We start from the raw sequence: 14,960 nt of genomic DNA on the forward strand, positions 1-14,960 counted from the left end.
CTGTGTGGTAGCCGTAGGTTCCCCTGTTCTTTAGCAATCAGAATAATTACTCTGAGGATTAGAAAGATTATCAACTGAGACTAAAACTCTGAGCTCTGTGTGACAGGTAGTCTAGCTGTTAGAGAGTTGAGCCAACAGCTGGAGGGTTGTTGTTCGAATCCCAGGTCCAACAAGAAAAATCTGATGGGAAGTGAACTGGCAACCGGAGGGTTGCTTGTATTAAATCCTAGATGCCATTGCCAGGCACTTAACCCCCACAACAGCTCCCTGGGTGCCCAATGTGGCAGCCCCCTGCACCTCCCCAAAACATTTGTGTCTTTCGGGAGGGTTGGGTTAAAAGTGAAAATCTCATTTCGATTAGACCTTCTGTGCAATTGACAAATAATGTGAACTTAATGTGCACTGAGGGTGGGAAATGTTCTTTACATATATGAATCTTAATCTAGTAGACCAAGCGGCAAGAGACATAATTGGGTGTATAGTCACATATCAATGAAGTTAGAGTAGCTACCCACTCGGCACACCACGTAATTTCAACGTGGAGAATTGGGTAATATTTGGTTGATATGTTGATTCATAATGAGATTACAACCTACACTACATGGCCAAAAGTATGTGCACACGTCTTCAAAATAGTGTATTTTAGCCACACCTGTTGCTAACAGGTTTATAAAATCGAGCACACAGCCATGAAATCTCCATAGACAAACGCTGACAGTAGAATGGCTCGTACTGAAGAGCTCAGTGACATTCAACATGGCACCGTCATAGGATGCCACCTTTCCAACAAGTCAGTAGGTCAAATTTCTGCCCTACTACAGCTGCCCCGGTCAACTGTAAGTGCTGTTATTGTGAAGTGGAAACGTCTAGGAGCAACAACTGAGCCACAAAGTGGTAGGCCACACAAGCTCAGAGAACGGGACCGGCGAGTGCTGAAGTGCGTAAAAATCATCCAACACTCACTACCAAGTTCCAAACTGCCTCTGGAAGCAACATTAACATAATAACTGCTCGTCGGCAGCTTCATGAAATGGGTTTCCATGGCCGAGCAGCCACACACAAGCCTAAGATCACCATGCGCAATGCCAAGCGTCGGCTGGAGTGTTGTTAAGCTTGCCGCCATTGGACTCTGGAGCAGTGAAAGCGTGTTCTCTGGAGTGATGAATCATTCTTCACCATCTGGCAGCCCAACGGACGAATCTGGGTTGGGAGGATGCCAGGAGAGCGCTACTTGCTCCAATGCATAGTGGCAACTGTAAAGTTTGGTGGAGGAGGAATAAAGGTCTGGGGCTGTTTTTCATGGCTCGGTCTAGGCCCCTTAGTTCCAGTGAAGGGAAATCTTAACACTACAGCATACAATGACATTCTAGACGATTCTGTGCTTCCAACTTTGTGGCAACAGTTTGGGAAAGGCCCTTTCCTGTTTCAGCATGAGAATCCCCCCGTGCACAAGGTGAGGTCCATAAATGAATGGTTTGTCGAGATCGGTGTGGAAGAACTTGACTGGCCTGCACAGAGGCCAAATCGCCCAACATCAGTGCCCAACATCACAAATGCTCTTGTGGCTGAATGGAAGCAAGTCCCCGCAGCAATGTTCCAACATCTAGTGGAAAGCCTTCCCAGAAGAGTGGAGGTTGTTATAGCACCAACTCCATATTAATGCCCATGATTTTGTAATGAGAAGTTTGATATGCAGGTGTCCACATACCATTGGTCCCACTCAAAAAGACAGTCGAAAGCTTGTTGAATTCCCAATGTGTTATTACCATGCTTTCAACCATCTAAAAGCACCACCAAATTCCAATGGAAAATCAATGTCAGATTTTTGGTTTAGTTGTCACTTAAATGTGTTATCACTGCACTTCCAAACATTTAAAAGCTCAACAAAGTTAAAATGGGAATACAATGTTAGATATTTTGTTTATTTATACAACATCTTAATGTGTTATCACTGTGATCATCTACTAGCACAGCCAAATTACCTTGATCGCAATTGAGATTATGTAATGTACATGGTGCTAGTGGTCAATGCCGTTAGAGATTCTACGCAGATTATTATAGTAATTGTGAATATCTCAACAAATCTGTGACATTTATACTCTATCTTGAACATGCACACTTTCTATGATTACATAAGAAGACATTCAATGTTACAGTAACCTCAGAATGTGGCCAAGGATGTGTTACTCATTTTGAAGTTGAATAAGTACTGTTGCATTAGTTTGTACGATAGCCTTAACTTGTACGATAGCCTTAACTAGGCTATTTACTTTATTACAAAAGTAATAATTGTGATTTGTTGACAACACTACAGTTGTAGCAAGTACATTTTCCCTCAACAAAGTAGTTATCAGCAAAGTCAGTGCTAGTAGGAAAAGGCAAGGGCAGATTTTCTTGTGTGGATTAGAAGGTACCAGGAGATGTTGATGAAAACAGGATGATTGATGATATCTCACAATAACAAAGGGTAGCCTGCCTACTCGTGGAGTAGGGAAACAGCATCAAAGCTTTAAGTAGGCCTTCCACCCCAGCCAATTGGGGTCTGGACCTTAATGGCACAGGACAGGCGCTGTTCAGATGTTACCTCTCATTCAGTATATTAGAATATTTGGGCATTATTTCCTCTCAGTTCCAAGTCAATTCATTAAGACTCTTTAGACTTCATGACATCAAGGGACAATTATGCATTGTAACACAAGCACATATTTTTTTCTAATTCTATATCTGTATGTGTAGCTAGCCTAGATAAATCGGTCATTCTCACGAAACTGTAAAAAAAAGTGTAATTTTTCACGAAATGTTCTCTTGAATCACTGATATTAATTAAGATGTGTGCTTATCTGTTTCATAATTATTTTTATGTTTTTGATCAGATATTATGCATTTCAAATATTCACTAAAACATTTTCACTAAATTTCCATTACCGTGACAGTTTTCGAAGTCCAAAAAGTAATAAACAAATCAATATTTCTAATACTTTTTAGCATTGCTCCCCTAATGAAAAGGCCTGAGTTAAACATAACATTGAAAATATTTCAATTGAAATTCTAAAATTAGTATCAAATTAAATCAGACTTTGTGGTGGAAATTCTAACCAAGTGACAGAGACTTCGAACAATCATCTTCATTTAATATCGATTAATTATTGCAATAATGAAACAAGCTATCTCTAGCAAAACCCAATTTCAGGAAGCTAGAGTGGAATCCATCCCTTTACAGAAACACAGAATTAAACAGAATAGAAATGTCTTACTATTTGTTAAGTATATAATTGTTAACTATTAATATCAAACAAATCTGGTAAATACGTCATTTTCTCCCACATTCCCCTCTCAAGAAAGTCAGTTTCTTCTATAAAAATGTAAGGGTACAAGCACTACATAATTATTGTTAAACATACATTTAAACAAACCAAATACATATTTCTGGCGCCTGACATTTCATCCATGGTAAACAACCTTCCTTTGGGTTGCTGAGTTTTAGACCTTTCTTATCAAAACACAGTCAATCTGGAACAGAAAAGTAAACATTTAAAAAACTCACACACAAGCAAATAGCAAATAGGACAGTCATCACACTGGTACGATGGTATGGGTCAGCATGATGAAAATGTCCATCCTTAACATTCATTGAGTTTTTACACCAAGAACATCTACCTTTCTTGGGACATTTTCTATAAACTGAGTGGACCATTCGTTCAATACCCTCAGCCCTAAAATCAGGGTTGGGGTCCTCATCATCAGATATGTAATCAGGAATAGGAAATTGGTCTTGAAAATCAGGCCTTCTATCATTTATAGATACATCATCATTATTCTCATCATCATCCTCAGATAAAGCATGATCATCAAGCAATGGCATAGTGAGGGCAGTATCCAGCACTTTAACACTGACACAACAAAGATTTTTAACACTGACAATGAGAAATAGCACAGCAAAAAAGATTACTAGTCCATAAATGAGCCAATGGAAAACTGTTGCTCCCATAACACCAAATAATGACTGAACCCATCCAAACGGATTCCAATCGTTGTCTGGTTGGTGTTCCTTTGCGAGATTGCCACTCCACTGAGCTCTTTCAGATGTTCCACTACAATTGTGAAGTTACCCTCATTGTTAAATGTACAACAATGTTCACGTATCATTTGGCACACACCCCCTTCTCGTGCTAGTAACATGTCAAGCGCTACTCTATTCTGTATAGCCGTGAGGCGAGCGGCTTGCAATTCCAGTCTCATTATTGAAAATCCTGAAGTGGTTAAATTTACCAATGATTCTAAATTATATCCCAATTGGTCTAACTCACGTGCATTTTCCGATGCCCCCTACCAAGGAATTAACCCACGCCAAAACATCTCAAGTTTCAAGGATTGTCGGGACTCAATTGAAACGTCATTCAATTGTGAAATGCTCCTCCTAATCCGTCTTAATCTGCTTTGAATGGGATAGTTCGTTTTATGCATTACAACAATGGAGATATTTAGTTATCAAAAACACAGCACCCTGTCCAATTGTTGCTAAATAAAGGTATGCCTTATCACCACAGATCCAATAATGATCAGTAAACGTGGCTGAGCCGTATTGATGTGGAGATCACTTGTCTGTTTCTGTCCAAATAGTGGTCTGCCCCACATTCAGTTTACCGGGCCAGTTAGAATCGCATGTTCCATTTATCCAGCTACATCCTATTGGGAAGACTCTATAACTAACATATGTTGACATTCCCAAATTGTTACGCCCTGACCATAGAGATCCTTTTATTCTCTATGTTGGTTAGGTCGGGGTGTGACTAGGGTGGGTTATCTAGGTTATTATTTGTCTATGTTGGCCTGGTATGGTTCCCAATCAGAGGCAGCTGTTTATCGTTGTCTCTGATTGGGGATCATATTTAGGCAGCCTTTATCCACTGGGTTTTTGTGGGATCTTGTTTGTTTGTGTGTAGTTGCCAGTTGCACTGCATTTGACTTCACGTTTCGTTTCTGTTCTGTATTGTTTTGGTGAGTTTCTTTAATTAAACATGTGGAACTCTACGCACGCTGCGCCTTGGTCCGTTAATTATACAAACGACCGTGACACAAATGGGATTCATTAGATTGTGGTATGGAGGTATTACTTGGGTTGTGACAATGGCAGGTTCGGAATGGGGTTCCCCGGGGTTGGATTAGAATTGGTTCTGGTACATGGTGTCTAGGTTCTAAAATAATTTTGGTACACCAACGTTTACATTCAAATCCGTCTCTCATATCTTTTGTCGATGCCAAATCACCATTAAGGCATTTTTCCTTCAAAGTTTAACCCTGTGAAGGTTTACCCCACGAAGTTTCATTCAATGAGAGCACTTCCAGTGCACATAGAGTGTCATTAATGCTGGCCTCTACTGAACACTGTAAGAACGGCGAGATCTCTGAGTGTGGAAAAAGACTACATACATAACAGGAGGATGCATCGACCTCCTGCTTCTTCTGGTATCGGAGCGGCTATTGTTTATTGGACTCCTGTCCTGAGCCTGGCTTTGGCTCGAGCTGGAGCGGCTGTTATTTAATTCCCGCTGTCGGACTGCGGTAGCATTTAGGCCTTCCTCCCCTCTTGCCTGTTCCCATCTCTGCAGGGTCCAAACAGTCATCGAGACGAAGAGGCTGGCAAAGAATGCAATAATTTCAATAATTTCAACCGGACCGTAACTTATTCAATAAAAGAGAGAAAGAAAATGGAGAGCTACCCCTCTCGCGCGCAGGAACTAATCAAAGGACACCTGACTACTTTTGAAAAATCTCGCTCAGTTTTCAAAATAAAAGCTTGACACTATGTCTAAAGCCTGGTCACAGCCTGAGGAAGCCATTGGAAAATGAATCTGGTTGATACCCCTTTAAATGGAGGAGGGGCAGGCAATGGAACAGGGATTTCTCAAAATAAAAGGCACGTCCGGGTTGGATTTCCTCAAGTTTTCGCCTGCAAAATCAGTTCTGTTATACTCACAGACAATATTTTGACAGTTTTGGAAACTTTAGAGTGTTTTCTATCCTAATCTGTCAATTATATGCATATTCTAGCATCTGCACCTGAGAAATAGTCCGTTTACCTTGGGAACGTTATTTTTCCAAACATAAAAATTCTGCCCCCTAGCTGAAAAAGGTTAACGCTCTCCAGTGTAGTGGAAGCAGATGTTACTGCATATGCCACCAATGGCTGTCCATTATCTGATCGCTGTGCAGAGCCATCTACAAAAAAATCTAAATCAGCATTAAGTAGTGGCATATCCGATAGGTCAGAACATGGTTTTGACACCAGCTCCATCAGAGCGGCGATTTAAGAACGTAAATGCAAGCCAGAACTGTGACTCTGGTGCGACGGGAATGCTGAAAAAAGCATTAGCCAGGTCAACAACTGAAAACTAATTTGCTGTTGCTGGTACTGCTGGTACCGCGGTAGACAACAGAGTTGCTGGGTTCAAAACGAAAAAAATCTCTTTAGGGTAACATGAGACATGGTTAACAACACATCGGATAGTGAAGCAACCGTGCAGGAGTCAAGTGAGCAGTCTTGGGCTGTGAAATCAGAGTGTGAACAGCATGGGGGACATGAACAGTTAGTAGGCACTTCTGTAGCAGCTGCTACTTCCCTAAGACAACACACCAGCCCCCTCACCACACTGTCAAGTCTCTTGGAGTAGTATCCCACAGGTCTCTGCTTTCCACCATGTTCCTGTGTAAGGACAGACAACATGAACCCATTATTTTCCCAAACAAAAACGTTAAAAGGTTTAGAGTGGTTAGGCAATCCTAAACAGGGAGAAGAAGTCAACAATTGTTTCAGTCTGTCAATAGAGTCCAGTCCTTCAGGGGTCCATTTTATCTTGTCATTCATTGTCATCTTGTGACCGTAAATTAGATCAGACAATGGCTGGACAACCTCTGCATATTCAGGCAGCCATGCCCTGCAGTACCCTGCTATTCCAGTAAGTGTCATCATATGCTGCTTTGTTACTGGCTGTGGCACAGACAGAATTGCATTGACTCTCTCTGAGCCCAGCTGCCTACCATTTGGAATAATGTCATGCCCCAGATATTGTACTGATTGGGAGACAAGTTGCAACTTTATCTATGAGACTTTATGGCCATTTTCTGCTAAAAACATGAACAGAGCTCTGGTGTCAATTTCGCATGCTTCAAAGGTTTCAGAGCACAGTAACAAATCGTCGACGTACTGTATCAGCTTGCTCCCCTCGGGGGGCATGAAACCCTCAAAATGTTGTGCCAATGCAGCAGAAAACATGCGGGGGATTCGGTGTACCCCATCGGCGCCACCGTCCAAGTTCAGTGGCGATTTAAGAACGTAAATGCAAGCCAGAACTGTGACTCTGGTGCGACGGGAATGCTGAAAAAAGCATTAGCCAGGTCAACAACTGAAAACCAATTTGCTGTTGCTGGTACCGCTGATAGCAGTGTAGTCTGGTTTGGAACAATTGGGGTTCTCGCATGCACAGCATCATGTCATAACTTTCCCTCCTGTGTGAGAATCAAAGAGAGCCCCCCCCTCTCTCCCACCAGAGAGGAAGGGGGGAGTGGGGCCGGTTGTATGACTTTAATGGCCGGTCGTAAACTTTCTCTCTTTTGCATTGCAGTATGGAGGAGTCAAAAATCCTTTGTGTGTAGAGAGAAAATCTTGCCAAAACTTCAAACATCAAAAGATTGGGAATTGGAACATTAGTTTTCAAATCCAAATGTCTGGAATGGTTGGTGGGGATCCAAACAATAAATCCTGTCAAAAATGTATTGTTTTGTGATATCATTAAGGATTGTATAACTAAATAACTGTAACTCTACAAATGTATACATCCCAGTTATCAGATTTACATCAAAATGTTGTAAAAGTTATATGATTAAATATTAAACTATTTCTGTAAAGATTAAATGTGATTTTAGCCTTCTAGAGGAGAATAGTTTTTCATGTAAGCTTTTGCCGAGTCAGTGACCATGCCCACGTGACCACAGACATTGTGGCAACATGATGGAACCGCCTTCCAAGGCGAGTGCTTAACTTCTTCGGGCTAGGGGGCAGTAGTCGGAAGTTTGGATGAATGAGGTGCCCAAAGTAAACTGCCTGTTACTCAGGCCCAGAAGTTAGGATATGCATATAATTGGTAGTATTGGATAGAAAACACTCTAAAGTTTCGAAAACTGTTAAAATATGTCTGTGAGTATAACAGAACTGATATGGCGGGCAAAAACCCGAGGACAATCCATCCAGGAAAAAAAAATTCAGCTCACCCTTGATTACTATGGCTGTCAATGGGAATATAAAAGGAAGACCTCCCAGATTGCAGTTCCTTGGTCTTCCACTAGATGTCAACAGTCTTTAAAAAGAGTTTTAGGTTTGTTTATTACGCGCAAAAAATTAGCTAAAATTTGTAGTTTTAGTAAGTGGCTCCCATTTTGGCTGTAGTATTTGTTGCGCGTTCCGGTGAATGCTCGTACTTCGTTATTTATCTCCGGTAATGGTCTCCGGTGTTCTCCGTCATAAATTTTATCGTTTATTTACATATTAGGGTACTTGAGGATTGATTAGGAACGTTGTTTGATATGTTTGGAAGACGTTTATTGGTAACTTCATTTGTATGCATTTTGAACGAGGGAAACCATTTGTTATGTAGCTGGGACCCTTGTGATTGCAACCAGATGAAGATATTCAAAGGTAAGTGATTTATTTTATCGTTATTTCTGACTTTCGTGATGCCTCTGCTTGGTTGGAAAATGTATGTAATGCTTTTGTGTGCGGGGCGCTGTCCTCAGATAATCGCATGGTGTGCTTTCGCCATAAAGCCTTTTTGAAATCTGACAACGCGGCTGGATTAACAAGAAGTTCATCTTTTAAATGATGTATGACACTTGTATTTTCATGAATGTTTAATATTACGATTTCTGTCATTTGAAATTTTGCGCTCTGCAATTTCACCGGATGTTGTCGAGGTGAGACGCTAGCGTCCCAATGATCCGTAAGAAGTTAAAAGGGCTCGCTGAAGAATTAACATATCAGACCAGAAGGCGTGGAGCGGTGGCTACACGTTGAAATGGTTTAAAACTACAAGACCAGTATACGTGCAGCGCGAGCTGAATACGTTACAAAATTGTTAGAAACTCTGAAACATTCAACAGAGAAGAAGAAGACTAGACTAAGACATGCACCGCCTGCAGCTCTGCATGTAACGTAGTCTAGGAAACTCAACCGAAGACGAGAAAAGAATAACATTTCCCTATCATCACCATTGTGGTACGTCTGATGTATTCAGTCTAACAAACACTCAGAGACAAAGAACTACAACTACTAAGGAAAATAGTGTGCTCCTCATGACTGTGTCCAGTTTTCTCTACTTCCCCTGTTTCTTTCTTTCCAACTGCCTTTTTTTGCTTTTCGTCCTCCGTCTCTCTGGGCAGGTGGTCCCGTCTGCCAGGTTGAATAGGCTCCCCTTCCCCTCGGCGCCCCTCATCCTCTGCCTGGTTGTTGGTTGTTCTGCCAGGCTCTATCTTCTGTGGCTGGTTGCTCATTACAAGGAACAGCAAAGTGTCCTGGTTTCCCGCAGTTGAAACAGCACCGATCTCCCCCTGGTCCTCCACGTCCTCTCCATCTGTACGTTCCTCTTCCTTCATGTCCCCTCCCTCTCCCCTCTACTTTACCCTGGTAAAAAGTCAGTTTGGCCACATGTAGTTTATCAGTTTTAGCTTTCTGCGTCTCACTCGTTTTTTGTGTCAGTTGTCGTTCGGCGTGCTTGCAAGGTTCCACCACTGTTGTAAGTGACGTAGTTTCCCATCTGATACAGGTTGTTTTCACCATCTTCCCTATTTCAGAGCGCAAGCCAGACACCAAGGCGCTTTTTAACAAATGTTCATACCCAGCTTCTTGCCTATTCAACATGCTAAATTGGCGAAAGCAGGTTTCCAGGCATTTCCTGTAATCTTCCAGGCACTTTTCGTCACCTTGTGTACATGTCTGAATCGCTGGTCAGTCTGTTTTAGGGGGATATTGATATTTTATCCTCTGAAGTAACTGTCCCAGTTGGTTCTGGAACTCACCGTCATTCTGCCAAAATAAATTGGAGTCAAACCCACCCTCTACATCACCCCATCTCAAACCCTTATTTTTTCGACAGATGTGGGCAATTTCAGCGGAAGAGGCTTTGCATTGTCTCATCAATTGTTCACAATCAACACAGAATTTGACAGAGTCCTGACTGGGATCGGGAAGATCTTTTGCAATGTCATTAATTTCATCATGTTGCCAAGTCTTTTGAATCCACAGCACGGGGTCCCATGCTGTATAGGCTGCCGCGTTGTTAGTGTGTAGCCGTGGCTGAGGGTTTGGATATGCCACCAGGGGAGCCAGAAGAGCCATTTCGGCCTTTTTCTTCCTACCCCGTCGTGCAGTTGGAGGGGAGGCAGGAGGTTCAGGTGGTGCTATAAGTGAATAAATTAAGTTAACACAAATATTTGTATATGTTATGTTATTGACATTGATCTGATATATAGCCTACTATCCAGATGTGTTAAAAATGTATTGCTAGTATGTTCTGTTCTGCCAATTATTACCTGTTCTAGTTTAGCGGGGATAGGAGGGGGTGGCAATTTTGCATCTCACCTAGGGCAGCAGAACGTCCAGAGCCGGGCCTGTTATGCCCATACATTTCTTAAATGCGCACTACGATGCTGCTAGAGTTTGAAGTGAATCTTACGAGACGAGCACATCTAGGATTCATCAGCTTGTATGTTATGGAGTTTGTGCCAGAGTCGCTTCGGTGCTTTAAGTGCCAACGCATGGGACATGTGGCTGGCGTCTGTAAGGGGCAGAGACGTTGTGCGAAGTGTGGGGGACCGCATGAATATGGCAAGTGTGGAGTTGAGGTTAAGGCAAGGTTCTGTAACTGTGTCGGGGAACATAGTGCTGCATTTGGGTGCTGTATAGTACTGAAGCAGGAAGCGGAGATACTGAGATATAAGATCACAAACAAGGTAGCATATGCTGAAGCAGCACGGAGATTTCAAAGTACAGAATCTGTGAAGAAATTGGCGCAGGGGCGTCCGATGGAAGGGGGAGGTGAGAGAGTCGCACAAACTTGGTTTCCATGAAATATCAGTGTGCGGTTACAAAATAATCGTTGGTGGTGAACAGGGTTGATTTCTTGGCGTTCATGTGTAGGGTGATGAATATGAGTGATCAGGTTAAGGAACAGTCTGCACGCATAGACGTGGTGGTACGCTAGGCTAAAGATTTCCTGGGAATTACAGAAGCAACTGGAGTAATGATACATGAGATGTTGAATCAGCCAAGAGGTGATGGTTGGAACATCCTTTTTGGTATGGTTTTTGAGGTCCTTCAGTGAAACGCTAGAAGCTTAATAGCTAACGGGCAGGAGTTTAAGAAGTTTGTATATGACATTGATGTAGTACCAGATGTAGTGTGTATACAAGAGACATGGCTCAAACCTCAACTGGAGTTTGTGATTCCGGGATTCAGTTCGGTATGGTATAATAGAGTGGAGGGGTCGGGTGGGGGTTGTGTTACGTTCGTTAAAGAGGGGATGGCGTACAGAGTATTGGAGCTACAGGAATTGGAATGTGTGGGAATAGAAGTATGTAGGAGTAGGGGTAAGATTGTAATAGCTCATTTCTATAACCCCTGCAAACCGTTCATGTTAGCATAGTTAGAAGGGATTGATAGGACATGTAGGGGTAGGAAGGTAATATGGTGTGGTGATTTTAATGCCCATAATGAATTCTAGGGAAGTACGCCTAAAGATAACAATGGGAGTAGAGCTGAAGAATTTATGGGTGAAAGGGGATTAGTGTGTGTTAATGATGGGAGGGGGACAAGAATCAATGCGGAGTCATGCTTGGACTTGATGTTGGTACCTGTGGCGGAGGCAGGGAGGTGTGAATGGGAAGTGATGAGTGATCATTTTCCGGTTCGATGTGAGGTCAATATGGGTGTGTGTGTGCAGAGTAGAGGCAATTACGTTAGGTGGTGCTTTGAGAACGCTAACTGGAAGATGTTCATGTACCTGTGTGAGCGGCAAACGTTATCAATGGAGGGGTCTGTGGATGAGAACGCTGAGGCAGTAACCGTCTGTAATTATATCAGCTGCAGATGTGACTTTTCTAGTGTGTTCGGGGGGAGGAAGACGGAGGGTGGTGCCATGGTGGACAGATGACTGCTCAAATGTGGTGCAGGAAGGGTATATAGCTCTACGGGTACTTAAGAGTGAATTGATTGACAGAAAAGGAATCTCATGGAGTATCAGAGGAAGAGAGCGATAAAGAACGATTAAGAGGGCTAAAAGGGAGGCATGGCGGGAATTTTACTCCACTATTGGTAGAGGGACCGAAATTGGTGAGGTTTGGAAAACGTTTCAAAAAATGATGGGGAACAGTAAAACTGCTGGAATTTCAGTGTCTGTAGAAGGAAACGTCACAGCTGTATCAAGTAAAGGAAAGGAAAATGTCCTAGGTGGTGCATTTGCAGCGGTTCAAATATGTTATCACCTGTGTGATGAGAGTAGGAGGAGACGTGGGGAAAAGTTAAAGGAGCATGGAAATGTTTTAAAGAAAGAAGGGGAGTCAGTAGAAGCTATGGATGCAGAGTTTTCTATGTTTGAGATGACAAGGGCTCCTGGAGAAGATAGGGTGGGTTATGTGATGTTTAAGCATGCACCGAACAGTGAGTTGGAAGCAGTGTTAGGGTTGTATAATAAAGTGTGGAGGACTGGGGTGATATCTGCTGGGTGGAAACGTGCGGTGGTGTTGTCGTTTGTAAAACCAAGATTCCGCTAGGGCGGGCAGTTATAGGCTTATCGCACTGACATCCAACATGTGTAAGTTGATGAAAAGATGATAGTGAGTAGGATTATGTATTTCTTGGAAGTTAGGGGTTTGATGAGCAGAGCACAGAGTGGTTTCAGGAGAGGGAGTTCTGCCATGGATGCCCTGGTGACAGTTAGTACAGAGATAGCCAAGGCCTTGACAATAAAAGAGGTGATGAGTGTTGTGTATTTTGATGTTGAGAAAGCTTACGATACCATGTGGAGGGAAGGGTTGTTGATCAAGTTGAGTGCATTGGGTATTGGGAGACATCTGTATAACTGGATCATGGACTTCCTGTTCAATCAAGTCATATGGGTGAAGGTGGGTCAGAATTGTCAATGCGGTTTGAAGTGGACAATGGTACTCCTCAGGGAAGTGTAGTTAGTCCGGTGTTGTTCACCCTGATGATGGATGACATATTTAAGGAGTTGGGACAGGGAGTGGGTCTGGCCTTGTATGCTGATGAAGGGGCTGTATGGAAGAGAGGTGGGAATGTGAAATATGTGATGAGGAAGATACAAGAAGCTGTGGGAGTTGTGGAAGATTTGTCTTTAACGTGGGAGTTTAGGATGTCAGTGGCCAAGTCCTGCTTATGGTGTTTTCTAGGAGGAAGGTTAAAGATGTTAAGCTGCAAATATACAGTCAGGATATAGGTAGGGTGTCTTGAGTTCAAGTATTTAGGTATGTGGTTTGATGAGAGGCTTATGTGGAAGAGACATTGCGTATATTGAAATTAAGTGTAGGAAGGTGCTGAACCTCATGGGGGCAGAGGCAGGATATGATTGTGGGTCAGATAGACAAACACTGTTGTATATGTAGCAGGCATTGATCAGGACATTTTTGGATTATGGGTGCTTTGTATATGGATCGGCAGCCAAAACGGTACTACAGAGCCTGGATAGGATACAGTCAAGGGCCCTGAGATTGTGTGTGCCTTCAGGACGACACCTGTTGATAGATTGCAGGTGGATAGTGGGGAACTGCCACTGAGGATAAGGTGGGACAAACTTGCATCACCGTACTGGGCGAGGTTGAAAGGGAAATTAGAATGACATCCTGCAGTCACGGCAACTAGGGAATACTGGGAGCGAGGAGGGGGTAAGCAGAAAGCATACAGATGGACAATCAGACAGACGGTTGTAGAATATGGACTGGGGGAGAGAGAGATAGGGCTGGCAATTGCATTGGGGAACATTCCTCTGTGGCTGTTTCCAAAACCAAGTGTAGATGTGGACATGTTTGAGGGCAGGAGAGAATGGGGTGAGGACATGAGATGGTGTGTGGAGAGATATATAGATCATCGGTTTTATTCCTTTTTAAGGATATGTACAGATGGTTCAAAGGATCCAGTCAGTGGAAGGGTGGGGGCTGGGGTGTTTACATTAGAGTATGTAAGTGGTTAACTGATTATGTGTCAGTGTATACGGCAGAGTTGATGGCCATGATTATAGGTTGGAGATGGGTAGAGGAGGTGAAAACACTCAGAGTGGTGATCTGCTCTGATTCGGCTGCAGTGTTGAGTAGTGTGAAGAAGCGCAGGTTGAATAGGGGAGACTTGGTTGTGGATGATGGTGCTGTTAATGGGATTGGAGAGGATGGGAGTGGAGGTTAGCTTTTGTTGGGTTCCTGCCCATGTGGGTGTGGAGGGTAATGAGAAGGTCAATGTGGTGGCTAAGAGTGCTATGAGGAGAGAAGGGGTAGATATTCAGCAGTGGCTGCTGAGGGGAGGACGGCTCATAATAATGGCTGGAACAGAACGAATGGAATGGCATCAAACACATGGAAACCAGGATACCATTCCACTCATTCCGCTCCAGCCATTACCACGAGCCCGTCCTCCCAACTAAGGTGCCATCAACCTCCTGTGCTATTCAGGTCCCGCTGGGTCGTAGGGAAGTCATGTCCTTAATCTGGGCAAAAGGGCTCGATCTTTGGCAGGGAATGGGATACTAGTAGTAAGGGGAGGCAATTGTATTGCATGCATCGGTCAGTATGGGATGTACTAGAGAGGACGTTGTGTGGAGTAGACTATGGTTTGGGAGTACAGGTTTGATTGCCACATTGTGGATGATAGGGAGACATGAAACAGGTCTGTGTGATGAGTGTTTAGA

The sequence above is a fragment of the Salvelinus alpinus genome, chromosome 18 (genome assembly GCF_045679555.1).
Source record: "Salvelinus alpinus chromosome 18, SLU_Salpinus.1, whole genome shotgun sequence".
NCBI classification, from domain to species: domain Eukaryota; kingdom Metazoa; phylum Chordata; class Actinopteri; order Salmoniformes; family Salmonidae; genus Salvelinus; species Salvelinus alpinus.